The following is a 22,463-nucleotide window of genomic DNA, read 5'->3' on the forward strand; positions in this document are numbered from 1 at the left end:
CGTTGGCCCTGAGGAAGCACCGACGAGGCACGATCAATACCTGGAAGTGACCGTGGAAACGCGACTGGCCCTGGCACGCACTAGCATGCCCGCTTTCGGCCCGACAGTGGAAATGCAGCTAATGAGCCATTTAGAGGAGTTACTCCTACACTTCATTTTCATAAAACCAAGGGTGCGTTAAATAGAGATCGACCGATACTGGATTTTGCCAATACTGGTAGCAAGTTTGGACCACACTGGCCTATACCGATTAATTAACTGTTAGTTTTTAAAATGGATACTAAAAAAAAAAAACAGTACTGAACCATACTAGTAGTAGTAATAGTAGTACTAGTAGTAGTAGTAATTTAATAATAATAACAGTAATAGTAATAGTAAATGTTGAAATTACCACACTCTAATTTTTCTGTATTCTGTTTTTTCCATTTTAATTTTACTCCACTCCTTTTTAATAGTTAAATTAGAGTGTATTAATTATAAAGTAAGTCTAATTAAATAAAATCATGAAACGTATACATTTTCTAATCAATTTAATAAAAGTTTAACAAAGTTTAACCATATTTTTTTTTGTTACCAAATTCAGTTTTAGCATGTCTAATTATTTGAACGCATAAAACAACTTGTTTATTTTTTCTTAAAGAAGTCTAATGATTTTTTTCCTTTCAAAAATTCTGTGTGTATAAAAATATTTGTTGTTATCAAATCAAGGCATGAAGCATTAATTTTATTTGTCTTTTAATTACTTAATTTACCATCCTCAGCCTAACCACAGGCTCTACTCTTTACCACAACGGTAACACTACAAAACCAACATAACGGAAACCTTTGTAAATTCTAATATAACACAACATTTAAGTACTAACTTATGTACATCTATGTTAATCTTGTGTAAAAACACACAAAATATTTATTTTCCTTGTTTTCTGATGCAAAGCATGCTGGTAACTAGAAAACACAATCATTTTAAGTTAACCTTACTAAATTTTGAGTTTACAGAACCTATTTAAATTAAGTCCAATTAACTTTCATTATTATTTGAGTGCAATTAACTAATTTAGTTTGATTAATTTAACTTTTCGGTTTTACAGTGTATATTATACAGAAAAATATACTTCAAACCGGACTTTTAATTTGACAGGTTGCTAAATAAATGAATACCTTTACATTTGATATGATGCTTTTGCTCAAATCAAACGATCAGATGCTCATGAAGTGACTCTCAGAGCAGTTCTGGAGATGTTCTTCATGTGTTTTCGTCCTCATTTATGGAGATGGCAGACGCTGAAATCACTGCGATCCCACACTCTAAACTGTGAATTCCATTTTTATGAATGGATTCCGCGATTCCGGTCGCGTTTTCTGCATTACTGGAAAACATAGAGCCCTACAATTATACCAGCAAAATGTATACTCTCACCTTGAAGTGCTTCTGTTATTGAACCCTCAAGTGATTATCTAATCAAAGAGCAGCGCTGAGTTTAGGAGAACTCACCGGTATCACACACACTTCGGACGCATCACGTTCAACTCAAGCAGCGATCTAAAATTGTTTAGTCATTCACCAAACGGACACAAGTTTACTTCAAGAATGAACAATGAGGCATATATAAGTTTGAAGTTCAGTGTTTAAAAAACGGAGCAAACGGAAAGATCGATCTACATTATTGCTCTATAAATAAAGCATACAGACTTTATTAGAGCCACAGAAAGACAATATACAATTCATTATGTACATTAACAACGATTCGGGGTGAATGTAATTTAATGGAAAACTATGTGAATGGTACTCTGAGGCTTGGCAGGATTTTCTATCTGAAGATCGCTCTGTTCAGCGCAGCATCATGTGTCTAAACAAGCAGCACATGCTGTCAGTGATTTCAGCCACTAGAGGTCGCTCTCGCACTGTATGATGATAACAGAGCCTTCTCAGCCACTTCAGCAATGAACCCAACCCGGGAAACTATCAGTCGCTCCAGCAAAGGACAAAACGCGGAAAACTATCGGCATGTATTTTCGCTGATAACCGATTGTTCCAGCGATCAACTATCGGTGCCGATTAATCGGATAAATCGGTCGACCTCTAGCATTAAATCACAACTCTGAAACCTAAAATGAGAAATTAGACACTATACTGTCTTATGGACTTCACGCACAGCAACCATAGCAAAGCTGCAAGTTCAGATCAGGTGCACTGTTTGATACGGGTCAATATTTACTCAAAATTCTTAGAAACCTTGTCTAATCGCTCATTTGTAGAACTGTTATCAGGCAATAATGGATAACCTGTCAGGCAGATGTTTTGATGTATTGCTATTTTGAACCTTGAACTGTGTTTTAGTGAAGCAGCCGGAAGTTCAAAGTGGTTATGTTTTAGTAGGCTAAATTTCTTAAATCAAATAACTTTTGTAATAAATCTAGTCTATTGAAACAGAAACGGACAGAACAGTCAACAGGGAAGCAGGTGCTCTTGAGAAGAGCTCTCAGGAATACTCTTTGGTGGACTGTGGTCAAACTCAATGTTTGATTAGCTCTAGTGGAAGAGGAAGGGATTCTGAGCACAACATACAGTACACCTCGACATTGGGTGAATTCTACTATGTGTGATACAAATGTGTAGCTGAAAAGCTGCAGAAGTGAACATAACTTAATTAGTTGTGGGCCGTTATCGGCGTTAACGTGCTGCGTTAACGTGAGACTCTTATTGGGCAATAAAGAAAATATCGCCGTTAATCTATTCTCAAAGTTGGGTTGGGAGCTGGGTCTATAATAAGCAAGCTATGATGACTTTCACCTTGATATTTTATATAACTGACTGGCTGAGGCCAGCCTAAGAAGATGCTCAGGACAGTTGACGGGCCACTGCTGCGCATCGTCACGGAAGCTTATCTTTTTCACGTGTTTTTAAGCCTTAATTACCGCTTGTCGATTTAAACATTAAAGCATCCAAAAACAAGACGCGGAAAAGCTGAACAGAGTAGCTGGTCACTCGCGCTGTGTTGGGTGCGCACAAGAGAGAGAGAGAGAGAGAGCCGCGTATCACGGACAGCGACACTGAACCGAGCTCTCTTCTGCGAAGTTCTCCTCGAAGTCTCTCCTGCACCTGAACGAACAAATACAAATCACAGTTTGAACAAACAAAAAGATGTGAAAAAGCCCAATTCAGAACTCGCGGTGTTCTGGTGTTCAGGGTTCACGCAGAGAAAGGCGTCTCAAAACACTTGAACATCGAATTTGCTTATTTTTGCTCTTGTGCCGACAAATACATAGAAAATATGTCAAAATATCCACCTTGGAAATTATGCTCGAAAAAACTGCCAGTTATTTCTTAAGTGAAACAGTTCAGGAAAAAAATGGGATGTGTATTATATTTGATGCGTTCATCGTCTCTTAAAGTGACCGCGCCTAATTTAGCTACTGGCTGCTGTAATGTTATGTTAATCCAAGAAAATGAAAATCACTCACTGCTCTTGACTGAATTATTTTGTAGTTTTAACAATCAAAACAAAAATTATTCAGACACCAGATATAATTTTTGATATATATAGCAAAACTGTAATAATGTGAGAAATGTTGAAGGTGTCTGAATAAATGTAGGTTTGATTGTATATTTCATTTTTACATTGAAGACTATCCAGTGCTATTTTACATTTAATTATCTGGTTTCTGTACCTGGACACCTACAAACTTGAAAAAAAACTTAAACATTGTGTAAATAGCACAAATAAATAAAAATAAACGAACATACAAATTAAACAATTTCAAACAGGGCCCACTGGTACAACCTTCACCGGTCCCCGCTGACCCCTGCTGACCCCTGCTCACGCCTGTTGCACACATACTCCGTCTGCAGTGCGTATGCAGTCCGTGTGCGCTACGTATGTGGTGCAGCACGGACTCGAGGTGCTTTCACACAGGACGCGTTTGCAGTTCGCTACTCGGTACATAAGCGATAGCTGCACTGCTGCAGACGCAACGCTCCTGGAACACAACTGGAATCCGTTAATATGGGTGCATAAAAAAATATGCAACACATACGCACTGCAGACAGAGTATGTGTGAAACAGGCGTAAGGTTGTTTGCACCTTGTGCAATGTGGAATTAGTTTACAGCTTTTTCAAGCACTTTGTGATGCATTTTGGAAACAGGAGATGAGCCCCTTTTCTAATGCACCACCTAGCTTGATAAACCCCTTCTCAAATGAAATACCTAAAGGCAAGTGAGTCACTCATCTTGTGACACAGCTAGTTCACTAATCTAATCTTGATTGATTGAGGTTGTCCGATCTTTCCCTCCTAAGTGTTTTGTCTTAACCTGTTATTTGTAATGTCCTCAGGGGTTTGCTGGCAGTTGAGGGTGTAACTCTGGGAACTCTGGGAAGGTGAGGTTTGCTGTTGTCTCTGTGATTCAGCTTTCACTCAAAAAGGACCAACAGCCCTGATTTTAGGCTGCTAAAACACAGACTGTTGCTCCACCAATTTATTGTGTGTAATAGTTGAAACCTAGGATTCATGAAATCCTCAGACAGGGTGGGAAAATAGATGGAAATCAAGTTTAACATGTTGTTGTCATGTTCTCTGGAGGGTAAGCGATCCCAGCAGTGAACTCTCTGTGTGTGTCATGAAAAACAAACACCCAGAAAGGCTAAAGGTGCATGCTTTCCACAGCAGGGAGTGTACATTCCCTTTCAGCAGACCTGAGTGTATCTCATTCTGTCTCTGGAATGTGAAAGAGTATGTATATTGCCACAGTGATAAAATATTGTATAAAATAATTTAATATGTTCCATTTAAGATTAGGAGAATTTCTGCCATTTATAAAAACAACGTCATCAGATCTGTACAGTGAAAAAAGTATAATGTAATGAAATATTATTTAAATGAAGTTGAAAATAGAATTATGTATATTATATAATATATATTTTCATTAATTTGATTTAAAAACATGAGATAAAAATTTTTTTATGTAAAATTTAAAAATCGTAATATACAGTGTAATGTAGTAAACATTTTTGGGTATTGAGAATCTAAACTCCAAGATGAAAAGATGAGTGATAATTTGGGTGAAAAATGTATTAATTGACATGAAAGCAATGGTTGATGCAATGTTTTATTTTATTTTTTTTGTATAATTTTTTTGCATAAATCTGAGCACTGATTTAGGACCAGGAATTGTTTTGTTTGTATGTAAATATTTTTTTGTTCTTTGTGTTCATTACTGACTTAATTCATTACTGTCAACTTCTGACCTTAGCACATTCATCGGACTGAATCTTTCAGTTGTGGTTGTTGATTTCCGCCCCCTAGTGTACACCTGTGGTAACATGATTCCTAAAAAACTAATTTATGTGTGGTATTTGGTAAAAAAAATCCTATTATGCAACATGTAATTTCTGTACTTGGATGTATCCGGTAGAGTGTCTCAGCCGTGTTTTCTCTCAGCATTCCTGTCATGTTCATTGACACAGAACAGTTACACAAAGTCAACATTCTGACGCACATGAAAGTTTGCACTTCACATGTTCTCCATACCATTCATTTACTACCAGTGAACAGTCTGGACACATCTACTCATTTTTATTACTTATGCATTTTACAGTAATGAAGTGCTGTAACGATGACATTTTAGACTTATTTTCTGGTTCCCTCGGCAAAAAACAATTAATCCGACAAAAGTTAATGATTCTTTCATGTTTTGTACATCTTGATGATCTTCACAAATGAACACAACTTTTATTTTTGAAGAGTTTTGAAGCCTAAATACAATCGATGGAATTAGAAGGCTGTAGGCTGTAAATGAACCACACCACAACTGCATGACAACTCTGTCCTATTAACATTTGAGTTTGCAAGAGGATAATTATGAACATTTGAGGCTGTGAAAGCAACTAGTGAGTAGATGAGTTTACCTGTTTAGTGTGATGACTTTTAAAATAACTTCAAATAATGCCTACATTATTTGAAATACCTAAAACACACAGACCTTATTTTAGACATTTAAACATTCAAAAACCCAACTGACTTCAGGATGATGGAACTGGAAATGCTAATATGCTAACTTAACTCTGGATTGTATAGATGACTGATCTTCATGCATTTGTCCTGTAGTTGTGCCACTTGGAGGCAGTGTTACACAGCTTCAGTAACTGGCATTACTCTGAACCTACAGAGAATATTCCAGGTCTTTCTGCTTTATTCATGTATTGTGAGACAGCTACCACTTGTGAAATGAACACTTACTCACCAAACGCACAGGAAATCATGATTGCTGGTGTGCCATTCATTTAATTCTAGTTCCCCTGAAGGAGTTCAGTGTGCTACTTGACATCCCTCTGCTGATGAGTTACCATGTTACCTAATCAAACGTGTATTAATGCCATCTTCTCAGAGGCCGTGTAGGTCCCTTCTCCTTTTAAAATCCATCAGGAACAGCAGCATTAATGACATGTGTTTAGCAGAACTGTAAGGTTACAGTACGTCATTTCTGTCTCGATTTACTCTTTTATTCTACATTGTGTTTGTAACCTGCTGCTTGCAGGGAAATTCACTTGAGGTCTCTGCTTATGAGGTTGATATGACAACGGCAGGCAGCGTTTGTTAATGACAATCCCTGGATGAAATGCACAGGTTCTGCCGTTGATAATTAAACAAGAATTGGAGTCAGTTGAGCAGCCAATGTTTTCAGGCACATAATAGGTAAGATAAAAATAATTTTGTCATGATGCTAGTGCACCCATCATTTATTGAAAAAGGTAAATGTAATTTAAATATTATATGACTAGATTAAATGTATATAATGAAAATATAAAAATAATGAAATTATTAATATAATTAAGTATACATTTTAATTAAAATAAGGTGCGTGTGTGTATGTGTGTGTGTGTTTATATATATATATATATATATATATATATATATTTATATAATGTATATATAATGTATATATAATGTATAAGAGTGTGTGTGTGTGTGTGTGTGTAATAAAATTATTTAATGTGTCCAGTACTGTCATTGCTCAAACTATAATTGGTTTTACGCTGCCAATAAAACCATGTGGGATAAAGCAAATAATGTTTTTTGTCTTTAGATTATTAGCTTGACCAAATATAAAATATACACACACACACACACACACACAGTCATTTTCATGTACTAATCAATTAATTTAAACCCATGCTTTTGTTAACACTTAGTCATTACAGCTTGAAACACTGCTTTTCTTTATTTTTCAGTCGACTTGTACCCTCAACATCTTTAGTTGTATAGCACTAGTGAATTTATGTGGGCAGCTGCTAATTTGCATGGCTTTTGAGTATATTTGATCATTTCGTGTTGGCCCATGACACTTGGCTGCTTTTGATTGCTCTTACTCGAAACGTAAGTGCGTTGTTATGTTTCATGAGTTCTCGTTTGGCTGCTGCATTCATGCATTTACACACGATCTGATTATATGCTACAAATGCCTTAAGAATGACAGCGGGAATAGAGTTCACTTCAGCAAGAGTTGCCTGCCAAGCAAATAAACAGGAATGTAAATATGAAGTCAGTGTAGTTGTCTTTTGTCATCAGGACAGTCTGTTTGAAGACATGTAAGATTGTATCTGCTTCATTACCTCCATTACCATGGCCCATTTGCCTCATATCCAAATAAGGTGAATCGAACCCGACCCAAGACATGATCCCCTAAGTCTTCCTTAAACTGCTACTAGATCGCTCTCTGTTCCACTCTCTCTCTCTCTCTTGCTCTTCCTTTGGCTTCTGTATTCAGGAAGAATGTAAAGACACATTATTTGGGACATGGTTGATGATGCATCATCTGGCTCGAATGGGAAGTTTTGGAAACAGTAAGTTGGTCAATTTTTTAAATTATTTAATTAAATATACAGTACTAGTCTAGAGTTTGGAAACAGTTCAATTTTTAAATGTGTTTAATGAAGGCTCTTCTCATTGAGGCTGCATTTAATTGATCAGATAAACAGTGGAAATTGTAATCTTGTGAAATATTCTTACAATTTGAAATCACTATTTTCTGTTGGAACAGATTTTAAGATCAACTTAATTCCTGTGATCAAATCTGAATTTTCAGCATCAGTCATGATCATTTTACATGATCCTTTCGAAGTCAATTTAATATTATCAATGTTAAAAATATTTTTGCTGCTTAATATTTTGTGGAAACATTTGTTTCAGAATTCTTTGATGCATTTATTTGAAATGTTATCTTTTGTAACAGAAATGTTTGTTTTGAACATTTGTAGTATATCATGTTGTAGTATGTCATGGTTCTGCATAAATATAAAATAACTGTTTTCAACATTGATAATAATAAGAAATGTTTCTTAAAAAGCAAATCACCATATCAGAATGATTTCTGAAGGATCATGTGACACTGAAGACTGGAGAAATGATGCTAAAAATTCAGCTTTGATCACAGGAATTACATTTTTAAAAAGATTAAAATAGAAAACAACTATTTTAAATTGCAATACTAATTCACAATATTATAGTGTTTTTACAATATTATACTAAATATACACTGTATTTATTTTTGAGCACAAAAATGCAGCCTTGGTGAGTATAAGATACTTCATTAAAAACATTTAAAAATCATAATATTTCCAGACTTTTGACAAGTACTCTTGACATACTGAATATGTTTTGAGGATGTATCTTGCATGCTTTGAGCACCTTTCTGATGAATAGTATGGATTTTTCTATGATCACACGAGTGCTTCGTTTTAAATGTCTAGTTTAGAATTAAGCATCACACTTCTGCTTGTGCTTTGCTGTAATGTTAGTAACATGATCTGAGGCTGTAGAACAGGGTTTGGAGTGAACATGTGACATCATGAGAAACAGGATGAGATAACAGTATCCCACGGAGAACCTCATTTCTCCTTAATGAGATCCAGCTTTACTCTGTCACTGTGCCCTTGTAGCTTTATATGCTGGAGGAAATTCAGATGTTCATTGCTCTTAACCTTTCTGTTTTTACCCAGAGGCCCTTTTAATATCTCAAAAAGCATACTTAACATTTGAAGCATCAGGATGATGCTGTATGACATTCCCTAATCTTACAAGAACGGCTCATAGCAAAATGTCAAGTTGATAACATTAATCAGACATCTGCAGAAAATGTTATATTGTACTTGGAGTCTTAGAGATCCATGCTATAAAATAAATATATATATATTATATTTTTTTACAAAATATTTTTGGGTTCTGTTGCCGTTCACTCCTGACAGATATTAAATTTGATTTATGTCATGTATATCAGTCCGTGTAGATGTGCTTGACTAATTTGTGGTAAACTAGAGGCATGAAACTGTAAAGATATGTCTAAAAGGTTTTAAATGGGTCGGAGGTAATATAACTGAAAGATCAAATTAGAGGTTAAATTCAAAATTGCTATTATTATTAAACTTAAAGGGATAGTACAGCAAAAAATGAAAGTACTGTCACCATTTACCAATCATTGAGCTCCAATTAAAATTTTTACTTTTTTTTTTTGACCACATACAGAGAAGTTGCAAAGAAATGTAAACCTGGTCAGCTGCTTAGATTGTGATGACAAAATAGCAATAAGGCATTTGAGTGCAAGAACAGGGAGTACAAAACACATACAGTAGTATGTTACACGAGGCAGACATTTTTATGTTCTGCAGAAGTCAGTCAGTCATACGGCTTAGGTATGGCATAGGGATCGTAAATGATAACAGAATTGTCATTTTAGGGTTAACTTTCTCTTTAAAAGTCAGTCTCAACAGAACATGAGGGTTAAGACGGGCTTCGTCTTTACTCTTCACTGTCTTTTCAGCTGGAGTATAAACATACTGTACAAACAGTGTGTGATCTCTGGCTCTCTCTTCTAGTGTTTGCCTCATGCACAGACTTTGTGTACACGTGCTGCAAGCACAGCCAAACACACAGATGCACATGCCAGGGAACTGCAATGAGTGATCGTAGAGTGCGTCCTGGGGTCTGTTGAGACGTCCCCATGTGAAATTCAACAGGAGATTATGAAGCGCTCAGGCCCCACCTCTCTCTGCTGTGTGCCAGAACAGCCTCAAGTCCTCCTAAGACATCAGGGTCACGGAGCGCTCCTTAATGGCCTGAACCTGCCTCCAGTGGCCACATCCACACTCGCTAAATCTCGCATGTGACTCTTACACAAGAAAAGCTGCTGTGGACTTAGCTTTTAGGGGCCCAGGGATCAATCGAAGGCTCTGAGATGGATTTGCAAGGAGTTTAGTGAGTAAGATATTTTCATTTTCTGTTTGATATTAAGTGTTACATTTTGCATATTTTGTTCAAATCTCTACTGTGCTTATTTCTTTCAGTCAGAGTTTATTATTAACCATTGGCTGATTATGAATGCCACATGTATTGTTGAAGGTTCACTATTGAAATGTGATTCAATAATGAAATGTGTCAAATGTGAATCATTTAACATATCTGAGATTCTCACTTTAGTCATCATTTTTCAATAATTTGAGTCTTGAGATATGAATAGGCTCAAGCTAGGGCTGCACGATTATGACAAAAATCATAATTGTTGATTATTCCCTTGAAATTGTAATTGCGATTATTAATTACGAATATCATAATTTACATTCAGTGACGTTTATACCATTGTTTAATGCAACCGCATGCCGTGTTTCTATATGAAAATAAACTAGCTGAAAACACTCTAACTGAAAAACTTTGTGCTTTTCTATATTAGCCTCAAATGTCAACTATACATCAGAATGGTATTATAATGTTATACTAAAACTAAAATTAAAACAGTGGAAAAACCCTTAAGATAACATGTAGACAGAAAAAACGCATCTTAAGCATGCAGAACGACTTAAGTGGACTTTGAACGATTAATTGCGCTTTGAACGATTACGTAATTGTAGCATCCATAATTGTAATCGTGATTAGAAATTTGATTAATTGTACAGCCCTAGTTCAAGCTGAGTTTTGACTGAGGAAGACTATCAGCAATCATTATTAAGTGTGCAGTTTCCTGAGCACATTTAGGGTCCCCAGGGAACTGACGTCTCTATTGTCACACAGTGGTGCTGCTCAGAGCCATTTACTGTCTGTGTGTGTCTAACAATATCTAAGCATTTCTGGGGGTCTTCTGTGTGTCAGACGTAAGCTGCTCTAGTATGGTGGGCATTGTTTCTCAATCCGGCATCAGCGGTGAAGTCAAGGGTGGTCTTATAAGCATTCCTTATCAGAGGTTAAGAACTGAAGATCCCATTTTTCATTGCTTACAGATGGGTCTAACAAATCTAACATTCTCATTCCTAAAACTTTTTGTGTTGTGATATTAGAAGTGTTTGATTAAACTATTGTCTAACATAAAATTACAGTAGCATGAAAGTCATTCGTTTAAATGAAATGTTAATGTCTCGACATTCTTGTCTGTAACAGATAAAATCACATCAGCAATCAGAAAATTGTGGCATAATTGTTACATTTACATTTATTAATTTGGCAGATAGTCTCATTCAAATGAATTATAGTTACAACAAAACAAAACAAAAATATTTGTAGCATATTTTGTCAGAGTCCATTACTACATAACTTGAAATTGTAAAGTATAATAATTTGTAAACTTTCTTTAAAAGACAAGCAATCACATTGCATTTTTGCTATATTTGTTGACGACTTTCATCACGCTCAAGCATTCAATCCTGTTAATTAGGTAAAAAGGCTATACAAATATGATAAATAGAAGTTTTTTCCCAAACTGGCCTGCTAAAAATACTTGGGTACATAATACATACCTTTAAGATTTATGTATGTAAATTGCATATACATTTTCCATCCAAATGGATTACACCGCTAACTTGTGATGCATATGTCAGTCATTTGTTAAAAAAACATTTAAAGTAGCATTTTAACCTTTTCATGTGAACTGCTTAGGGTCACGTGTTGCACGTAGTTGCTCCTGTCAGGTTCATAATGCTCGGACAGAATCGTAAAGTTTGACAGCTGGAATCTTGTGAATGAAACCAAACCGTAAACAGTAGGGGTGTAACGGTACGTGTATTCGTACCGGACCGTTTCGGTACAGGGCTTTCGGTACAGTGCACGTGTGTACCGAATGACCGAATGCAATATTTTGTGAAAGTCTCCGCGTTCAGCGCAAATCCCACCCTGCAGCTGATTCTAAGGCCGGTGACACTGGCTGCGTGGCGTGAGCGTGGCGTTTCTGCTGCGTGTCAGTTGCGTGACGGCTGCTTCGCGTTTTCTGTGTCTTTACACACCAGAATCGTGCCTGACGTGGCGCTGGCGCGCTGCTGCTACTGTAGGTGACATAGAGGGAGACCACCGACAGACCAGGATCTTGTCTTCACGACAACAATATCTATACTTCATGTTGAGCATAAATATAAAGCCTACTGATAAAGGACACCGTCAACAGTATTGACCGCAAAATAGACTATGTTTGACAGGTGCAATATGCCAGTGTGTCACCGGCCTAAGGTGTGAACATCACTACAACTAGGAAAAAAAACTATTGCAATTCAAACGCCGCTCCCGTCGGCATTTAAACAGACCTTTGCTCTTAATTCCGATCGGTCCAACGCAATAACGAAATCTGAGCAGGTCTAAAAACTGAAACTGTTGATGCTGCACTTTACACTTTGGAAAAGTTATATATATTTTTTAAATATGAGCAGGCCTACAAGCTGGTATTGGTAATGCTGCACTGTAATCATAGTTATTTATTTATATTTTTCATTATATTTTATTATATGATGTTGGTTTGAGTATTTTATTTAGTGGAGAACTTTGCAGCAGTATTTTATTTCTTATTCTTTTTTTATTTTATATATATTTTATTAAAAAGTATAAAAAAAAAGAATTTGTAAACAAATTGTTAAAAAAACGTTTATAGTAATAAACAACCTGCAGTTTAATGTTTGCATTTCTTTCCCTTACTGTACCGAAAATGAACCGAACCGTGACTTTAAAACCGAGGTACGTACCGAACCGTGATTTTTGCGTACCGTTACACCCCTAGTAAACAGTCACATTTACAGCAGCAGATATCACTAAAACAAGCTCTCAAACCTCTCCAGTCAAGTGATTTTCCTCAGAAGAAAATATTATTTCATGTGTACAATTCCCTTCATGCTTTCTGAGGCTGGTTTGTTAGTAGAATACTGGATAGCAGGAATCATTCCACTGTAGAGTGCTTGATGAATGCCATGGTCCTTATGCAAAAACTACTTTACGTAACATTGGATCTCTCATGATAAGAAAATCTGTATCAGCAAAGATATTTATGTTTCAGGCTATACAAACAGAATTAATTGATGTGTGATTGGCTGGAAAAGAGGACAACGCTGGCGTGGACACAAAATATTTAGTGAGTTCTGAAGGAGGACAGACATTCATCAAGAGAGAGGGAGGGGGGTCATATTAGACTTCATATCAGGACAAGGTTTTGGGATGGCTGTCTGCCTGGATGAAAGGCATGTCATGATGAAGAAATTAAAATCTGTTTTAAAAACTCTTTCAGTTTTCCAGACAATAAAAAGGATCAACATAACCTGTGCAACAGTCCTGAATGAATTTGTCAGGTTTGCTTATTCTTTCGTTTTCATTATTTCAGAAAGTAATGATTCTAAAGTCCTGTGCAGTTCTTCATATTTTGGCTGGTTCTTGTGGAAACTTTATCAAAGAGTTGCTGGCATAACTCTAACCTCAACACATGATTGTTCTTGGCAGAATGTGTGTAATGTTTTATTAATGCTTTGAGGAAGTTATTAGGCAAAACAAAGGCCCTGATACACATGTTTTTCACCCAGAGGTAAAAAGAAGTTCGAAAAACGGTTAATGAACATCCCAACGCCATCCATAATGCTGAGAGCAACATTTAGATTTATATGTAAATATGTGTAGCGTGTTTTATCAATAATAAAATAAATACAACAAAAATGAAAGAGGAGTTAAGATAGAATCCGTTTTTAGCAATGTGGGTATGTTTGCCCCAACTCTGCAATTTGGCACTCCAATCAATTCAAATATTATTTATATAGCGCTTTGTGCAATAGATTGCTTTAAAGCAAGCATCTTTACAGTATTAAACATAAAAAAAAACTGTGTTAGTTTGTCTTTCAGTTAGAATTTTTCCAAATGAACGTTGTTTTGGCCCAATTTAGTTTGAAATGACATCATTTGTATAGCTTCTGGTTTGTTTGTTTAAACAGTAGGGCTGGACCAGAATATTTGATTATTCGATGGGTTGGCATTCGATAAAAAAATTTGTGATTCGAATAATATATATATATATATTTTTGGAACACCTGGCATCCCCTGCGAAACTGTCCCCTGAGAATGTCTTCTTCCATTTGGGTTGTTACCAAGCAAATTAAATCAGCATTAACAGAATTTATGCAGAGGAAACATAGAAGCTGCATTAGAAGTGTCATTTCCATACATTTACACACTGCACTACCACCGCTGTAACAACCGACCACCGCAGTGACGCGGTTGTCATGGCAACTGTCACAGCCCTATTACTGCTGTGAACTGACCACACAGAATATGAACAGCTGTCCACGGTAGTCCTTAAGATATTAGCACAATAACACATTCAGCAAAATATCTAATTATCGTTATACATATTTTGGAGATATCTTTTTCAGTCAATCAATATCACACACCCTTAATTTGTTATTTGATTGATTATTAATCATTTATTGGTAATAATTGTTTAAATGAATATATTAATTGATACTTTTGACTTTAAAGGCTGAAATGTAAAGTTTATAATTTTGTCTGTTGTTTTGTTTTTGTGAAAACTTGTATCCGAACTGTAAATTATGCTTTTTACAGTAATTTTATGGTATTTTATGATACTTTATATGGTACTATAGACATTGCCCTACCCCGCTCATATGGTATTAATTTTATGTGTTCAGGTCTTAAAGGTCTTAAGTCTTAAATTTGAGCTTAAAAATCCTGCAGAAACCCTGGTACAGCCTTCACAGATGGACGCAGCTGTGATTACAGTTAAAAATGCATTAAAGTAAAGTACATATCGAACGATCTATAATAACTGACAATACAAATACCTGCTGCAAATTGTGCCTTGTTTGTAAATTAATCAGCGGTAAAATGAAGTGAACAAAGGACCGAGTTCTTACAGATGTGGTCTGGATCTTCATTAAAAATAAAATTAATCCACTCTTTCCTAATGTTGTGATCAGAAGGAAGGCAATGCAAAGACTGTTTTTCCACAACTTGGCACTGTACACTGTCTCTCTAAATCGGTGGGCGGGGCTAAATCGGCAGTGATGTAGAAGCATGAATTTATCATCTTCTGTGGAGGCTGGGTTTAGCCACACTATTACGTCAAAAAGTGTCACATTCCACAACCTGTCATTTTGGCAGATTGGATTCAATGTAAGATATTTTTAGGCTATGCTTACACTGCTGTGTTTTCATTTTAAAATGCATTTTGCTATCGTTTACACTATTTTTTTATTTATTTTTTTACCATCAAAAACACTGCAAGACCCCGTTTTAGTTTGAAATGCGTTGAAAACACCAGTATAAATTATTGTTTTCATTTTAAAATGCTATTTTAAAATGAAAACTCACTAGTGTAAACTTAGACTAACGAGAAGGTTTTGAGTTCTGAAACTTACAGGATGTTTTCATAGTACAATAACCTCTTACATGTCAAAAGATCAAGGGAATTTTAATATCTGTTCGTGACCCCTTTAGTGCTCTTGCAACATATAAATGTATAATCTTTGTGTTAGATTAATGTTATTTTTTATTTATTTATTTTTTTTTTTTTTTTTTTAAGTTTTGCCTTATTTTCTTATTTTCCTTTATGTTCTTCCTTCCTTTCTTTCTTTGCTAGAAAGAATTTTCTTCAACTTATCAGTAAACATTTTTTTTCCCTACTTTTCCCCTACTTTTGGCTATTATAATAAGCTATTGTTTTCTCTGGCATAAAATTAGTTTGTTTAGACACAATTATGTTTTAATTAAAATGTTTATTGTAAATGGAAAATCCTACATAGGCCAACCCAATTGAGAGATACACAAAATTTACACAAAATACACAAAATTTAAGTCTTAAATAACAGTATAAGCATCTGCATAAAAAAAAAAAAAACATTTGTGCGAGTTATATCTCCCAACAAATACATGCATATCTCACATACACACTGGTCCCGATTTGGCCCCTTTTCACTGTAACCCTAGACTACTTGTGCTGCTTCAAAAAGATACAAACTCACTCTAGCTAAACCTTTTCACCTAGCCTGTCTGTGACAGCTGCAGCTATTGGGTCACATGAGACCTTGCTCTCAGTGTGCTAGAAGGATCCTCAGGTCACCCCATAACAACTCTGAGGATCCGTGCTGAGTCATTATGCCCAAGAGCAGCTCTGACAGCAAGCACTCTGGGTGAATAAATCAAGCCCACTTCCAGTCAATAGCAGTACTGACAGTTTGTGCTGCATTAGTTGTATATTAATGCACAATATTGCAGGCAAGATATGGTATATGACGGGTTGTGAAATAAATACATTGTTTAGATGTGTGTCAGGTGGGCTGTGTCACTCTTGTCAGGGGCTTTTTACAGAGTGGGTACAGAACAAATGAAAAGAGGGCTTGATTAATGTGCAAATTCAGCTTTATTATGCAAATGAAATTTTAAATCTGCTGAATTTGTTAGATGGGCTGAAAGGAGACCACATTGTGCTTAATTGTTTGTAGTTCTTTGTTCAATACATTGCTTGTTCATCCACAAATGAAAATTCTGTCGTTATTTACTCGCATGTAGCTCCAAACAAGTTTAGTTTTTATGCCTTATGTTAGGTTATAGTGGTGTATGGTGTTTTGTTTTACTTTGTTTTGTTGTCCTGCTGTTTTGTTTTGTAGCCTTTTTCGCTTGTTTGTTGTATTATTATTTTTTGTATTCTCGTTACTGTGGTGCTTTGTTTTACTTTGTGTTTTCAATGTGCTGTTTTATTGTGTTGTCTTTGTTTTGTTTATTGTTTTGTTGTTATTGTGTTGTTTCTTTTTACTTTGTGATTGTTTTGTTGTGTCTTTTTTTGTGTGTGTGTTTTTGTTCATTTTTTTGAGACATTCAGCTTTTTCATTAAAGGACAGTTTATGGTTACTACTGTTCCTTGTATGTACAGAATTATCAAGCTGTTGTTGTATAGTGGTAGTTTTCCTTGATTCTTACTTTATGGTTTCTGGCCATAAACTTTTTTTTTTTATTCACAAACAGGTTTCCATAAGAAATAGTCACTTTGTGAGATATACTGCTGATAGTGAGAGGTATACAGTCATACTGTGATATATAAAGTCACAATTGAGAGTTATCCTGTAGGGAGAAAGGAGAGATATATTGCGAAATAGACAAAAAAAAATGAGATTTAAAGTCATAATAAACCTTTTATTTCTTTTAAAACTGGCTTTCATTTTAATCTGATAAAATGAAAATATTATACAATTATTAAGGGACGTGTTGAGTATTGTCCTCAGCTGCTGCGGGTCAGTCATTCCCTGATGACTCCCAAGGTATTCTCATTCCTGCGTGTCTGCAGCCTCAGAGCCGGACTGAGACACCCTGACCGTGCCAGCTAGAGTTTCAGCCCTTGTGCTGCATTGACTCTCTACAAAGCACCTAGAATAGTGGCTATAGAGAGCCAGAACATCAAGACAGGGTCAACGATGAAGCTTTGACAGACTGAGAAACAAGGGGCCCAAACTGAGCCAGCAGGATTCTCATGGCTTCCATAATGAATGTTTCTTCAATGAAATCTAATTTAGATAATCATGACACAATGACATCAGACACTGAAGTGATTTCATTTAGGTCCCGTGTAACATCTTAATAATACACTAGATTTTTACACACTGACGGTTTGTTTGAAACTGGTGTTACAGTATATTACGTTACAAAAATGTTACAAAAAACGAAAGCTAAGTTCTGCCCAGAGACTGTCACCACCTCCATTTTCACATTTCACACACCTGCTAGCTCTGTGGTCAGATGAGGACATGCCAGTGAGAGAGAGAGTCTACGCTTGAGCATTTATGTCAATGAAAGGATTGGGAAACATGTCACACGCTGTGAGGGTTTCTAGAAACAGACAAGTTCTGTATCACTGAAGCATGACTTGTCACCCCCTGAAAATATAGCAAAATATTTGTGTCTGTAGTTGAAGATTTTGTCCAATGAAAGAAAATTTTCATTGGACAAAAGGGTCTTTATGGCGAAAAAAAAAGTCTTTACACTAAGAACAGGGTTTTAAATGGATACAGAAAGTCTTAAATTCATAAAGTCTTGGCATAATTGTTGCATGCACTTAAAAAATATATATCTCCCAAGAGTATTTTTGTCTTGTTTTCCAATTCAAATATCTAAACATCCTTAAGTCAGGAAACATTTACTTGAGGGGCAAAATGAAGATATGAAGTTTGAAACCTGAACTTAACTGAAATAAACTGAGATTATGCTTAAAACAAGAACAAATATATGGCCTATGAATAAAGAAAACTCTTTGAATGAGAAGGTGTGTCCAAACTTTTGGTCTGTACTGTATATTGAGGTGCGTAACATTTCTGTCAGACGCTTGAAACATTCGGCCAATCACAACGCACTGGATAGCTGGCAAATCAGAGCACACCTTGCTTTTCAGACCAAGGAGCCTTGTAAAAAAAAAAACGTGTTTCAGAAGGCGGGGCATAGAGGAGAAACAATAATGTACATTATTTGGAAAATAATGTGTTTTTTTAACCTTAAACCACATAAACACATTTCATTACACCAAATACACAAAATAATGTTTTTTTTTTTTTTTTTTTAGCAAAATCATATGATCCCTTTAAGAACCATGATGTGTTGAGAACCACATCTAGTTTGCATCTGTGATGTTGAATTTGAAACCAAAAAGAATGAGTGTCAGACTTCAGACGGCTGGTGAACGTGCAGATGTTAGTCCCTAAGGTCCAGTTTAAGATCTGACAAAAGCAGTCTTTGCTTTTATCATGAGCAGAGCAGGAAACCCATCCCATTAAAGAGTAATTATAAAGGACCATGGCTACGGCTCAGGGAGGGGCTTCTGATGACTGCCAATACACAAAATAATTTTTCAGATAAGGAGACGGTTTGCTTAGTTTAACATTTGGAAACATTGAGGCCCATTTTACAGGTGCAGTACTTGAAGTACTGCATGTTTGCACAGTTTCTACATCAATCAATCAGTAATGGATAACAGCCTTAGTACAGTGTTATTTCATGCACATTATAGGTGTATTATCCAGCTTCTAATGCAAATAATTTGTAAAGAATAAGTGATGGCGGATCATTGCAGTATTGGAAATGAATGTCGACCATGCGTCTTTATAGATGCACCAGTATATAAGTTTGTAAACATTATCAAGTATTAAATATAATTTATGATAATGTTTTATGACCATGTAAATCCATTGATTATCTGGGGTTTTAATAATGTTGACTTATGTATTGACTTATCAAAGTAACATGAAATATTTAGAGATCAAATGCCATACTTTGTTGGCAGCTACTCAAATATGTGTTTGCATTTGCCTTTTAAGCATACAGTGATGACATGTTCTTTACTAAAGTACACTAAAGCAGGTTTTCTCTTCTAGATTAAAACCTCATAAACACAGTTTCAAAGGAGTGTTGCCTCATTACGTAATCCCTCATCTTGATTGAGTTTTTATTTTGTCTCTTTGTTTGAAGTGAGAAAAATGAGAAACGGAGCAATTGACTTGCTAAGCACTATCAAGAATCTTTCATCCTGGTTGCTATGGTAATACACTCTGTGTGTCCAATTAAAGACATTACTCACCTCGCCCTTGAAATACTGCATCTGTTGATTGTTTTTCTAGGGCTCAGACCCAGAAGTGTGTAGTTTGGACATATTTTTAAATAAACAAATAAAAAGATATGTTTCTTCCTTGCATATATAAAATGTTTATATATTTTTTTATGTCATAAATATAATTGTATTTATTTAATGCCATATATAATCTTACTGACCCCAGACTTGTGGTGTGTCGAATATATAGTCAAAATGTTACAGTACACCTTACTGTAATTTACACATGCTTTCTGTTTTTGCTCTTACATTATAAACAATCAAAGTGAGAAGTCTTCAAGGTCCTGTGCTTTGCTTGTTTAAAAAAATAAATGAAAATTATATAGCTCAGAGCACCTGCTATTTTTCTTTGTCACGTTGCATCGACGCTGAATCAATTTTTCCAATGAGAGTGGTTTAAGTCTCATGAGAGACCGTGCCGTTTGGGGAGATAGGTGGCAAAAAAGCTGGGTCAATTGTTTCAGAGGAAGGGCACAGACAACAGCTGTAAGGACTTTCCTGGAAGCAGCTGGCAGAAATGCTGTCTGGGATCACTAATGGTGAAATAATGGCTGCTCACTGCAGAGTGAGGAGATTGGCATTACGTCAAAGATAGGAGTAAAACCACCAAATCGGTGTTCTTTCTCAGTAAGGATAAGTTTGATGGCAAGGCCTGGGATTGTTGTTCTCCATTTCTGCTCTTATTGGGCTGATCATTCAGCAGTTACCAGTTCAGAAGAGAGGTCTTTTTTTAACTCTTATAGCTTCCTGTTGTTATCATTATTAGGGAGCCAGCTGTTGGTTCCTTGGGCTGTTCACATTGGCAGCGATTAAATCACTGCAGGGCACCAAGTCAGGGATTATTAAAGAAGCGTAGATGTCTATTAAGGGTTGCATCGACTAGTAAGCCAGTTGATTAGTTCTGCCACTAGTTGGGCTTATTTACCGTATTTTCCGGACTATAAGTCACACTTTTTTTCATAGTTTGGCTGGTCCTGCGACTTATAGTCAGGTGCGACTTATTTATCAAAATGAATTTGACATGAACCGAGAGAAACGAACCAAGAGAAAACATTACCGTCTCCAGCCGCGAGAGGGCGCTCTATGCTGCTCAGTGCTCCTGTAGTCTACACTGAGACGGTAATGTTTTCTCTTGGTTCTTGGCTCTAAATAAATGCGACTTATAGTCCAGTGTGACTTATATATGTTTTTATATGTTTTATATATGTCCTCATCATGGCGTATTTTTTTGACTGATGAAACTTATACTCGGGAGCGACTTATAGTCCAAAAAATACGGTAGTTAGACCAGTGGTTCTCAATCAGATGACCCCTGCAAACTTCCAGGGGTCCCAATATGTCATGAATTATTTAAACTTAGTTATATCAACATAGTCTTAATTAAAATGATACAAAATATCTTAAAACAAATATTTAAGTAAATCACTAAAAATTGTGATGTAAAAATTAATTAAGATATAAAAATGTGAAAATGCCCTATTTGGCTTATTTCTATTTTAAATATTTTTAAATCATGGCCACATTGTAGTAATTAGTTCCCTCATTCTAATTAAATCAAAATTAGGGAATAAATTAGTACAACATTGCTGTGATTAATAAAACAATGGAATTAATTAAGTCATAGGAAATAATTCTTAATTCGTGGCCAAATTTAATATATTTTTGTCTGCATGTAATGTACAGGGCTTCAAATACAACACTTACTTAAACAACTGTACTATAATTCTACTTTTATAGTATGGTTTACACAACATCAAAAACATAAATACAAATAATAGTTTTTCAGCTGGATTAATAAATAATATGAACATAATATATATATATATATATATATATATATATATATATATATATATATATATAATACAGAGTATGTATACATATAAATACATGCAAATATATATATATAAAAAAGATAAACAAAGCAAAAAAAAGGAGAAAGAAGACTGATGAAAAATCTGTATAAAAATGATGCAATGGTGCATCACAGTGGGGCAATCTTTTAGCTTTTCCAAGCTGAATACTGTATTCCCAAGGTTAATAAATGAGTTTGTTCCAGTGAGAAAGGGTCTCATATCTTGTAAAACTTAAAAGCCTTGTCATTTTATGCAGTAGGTTCATAGAGAATAAGAACTTTAGCTGTATTTATCCACTGAGAAATTGAGGGAATTGATTATATTATCCAGGATAGAAGTAAACATTTAAGAGCACAGTTTAATAATACTTGAAGAAGATGGGCTTCTTGGAATTTGAAGGGAATTCTTGACTTCTACCTAACAGACATGCTTTTGCTCCTGAAAAGTTCTACAGGATTAATTTAAGTGGGTGTGTAATTATAGTATTTTATTGAATAATAATGAATTTACCATTTTCAAGCATTTTTTTCCAAAGAAAATGAACAATGTAAAGATCTAATGTTAAAGAATGAAATAAGAAATGTAGATCCTGACAAATATCTAAAATGTGCAATGTAATCGGTAATATCGATGTTGTTATAAGTTAATAGGAGAGCATTCATATGTGTCTTGTGGAGATACCCCTGGTTTTGACAACCTCAGACAACATGTTCTTTGTTTAAC

General features: G+C 35.4%; 1 protein-coding gene across 4 annotated transcripts in view; it reads left to right on the forward strand.

Moving 5' to 3' along the window:
• LOC132121244 (1-phosphatidylinositol 4,5-bisphosphate phosphodiesterase epsilon-1-like) overlaps positions 1-22,463 on the forward strand; it is an 88,041-nt gene that overhangs the window by 21,378 nt on the left and 44,200 nt on the right. The window lies entirely within an intron of this gene.

Source organism: Carassius carassius, chromosome 39 (genome assembly GCF_963082965.1).
Source record: "Carassius carassius chromosome 39, fCarCar2.1, whole genome shotgun sequence".
NCBI classification, from domain to species: Eukaryota; Metazoa; Chordata; class Actinopteri; order Cypriniformes; family Cyprinidae; genus Carassius; species Carassius carassius.